The sequence below is a fragment of the Leishmania donovani genome, chromosome 21 (genome assembly GCF_000227135.1).
Source record: "Leishmania donovani BPK282A1 complete genome, chromosome 21".
Classification (NCBI taxonomy): domain Eukaryota; phylum Euglenozoa; class Kinetoplastea; order Trypanosomatida; family Trypanosomatidae; genus Leishmania; species Leishmania donovani.
In genome coordinates this window covers 190,731-191,521 of record NC_018248.1, presented here as the reverse complement: position 1 = coordinate 191,521, position 791 = coordinate 190,731, and positions in this window count along the sequence as shown.

Genomic DNA, 791 nt, shown 5'->3' with positions numbered 1-791 from the left:
AGCCGACAGGTTTTCTCTATCCTCGCTGCAACTCCAGGAGTACAAGTTGAGAAAGGCAGCGTGGATGAGGCGTACGTTGACGTGACGGAGGCGGCGCGACAGGAACTGGCGGAGGTGCGTGCTGCCGCCGCGGGTGCCTCGCTGGACCCGCTGGCGGACGTGATGGAGCCGTCGACGCGGCTGATTGAGGACCGGCGCGCGGAGATGGAGGCCTGGTTCAGCGCTCGCGGGACGTCGCTGGCTGCTGTGTTCGACGAGCCGATGCGCGCCCTGGTGCGTGGCGAGTGCGGCGCTGAGCTGGAGGGAAGCCGCGCATTCTGCGTTGGCGTGGACGACGCTGCGTACGCGGAGCGGTGCCTGCTGCTGTGCGCTGCATCGCGCGTTGTGCACCGGCTGCGGCAGCGCATCTACGCGGAGCTGCATTACGACTGCTCTGCTGGGATCGCGCACAACCGCGTGCTTGCGAAGTGCATCAGCGCGACGCACAAGCCGAACCAGCAGACGCTGCTGCTGCCTGACCGGAGCGCGAGTGCGCTGTTTGAGCTGCCGCTGAGTGGGCTGCGCGGGTTTGGTGGCAAGCTCGGCGCCGCTGTGAGCGCTGTGTGCGGCGGTGTGACGGAGTGCCGCGAGGCGTGGCTTGTGCCGCTTGCGCAGCTGTGCAAGCTTGACGGGACGTGTGATGTGGGCGACGGCGCGGATGCTGAGGGTGACAGGGAGGGCCACGTCGATCAAGCCTCTGCGGCTTGCAGGGGGGACACCAAAGTCGACAATGGTGGCGGTGGCGAGGACTG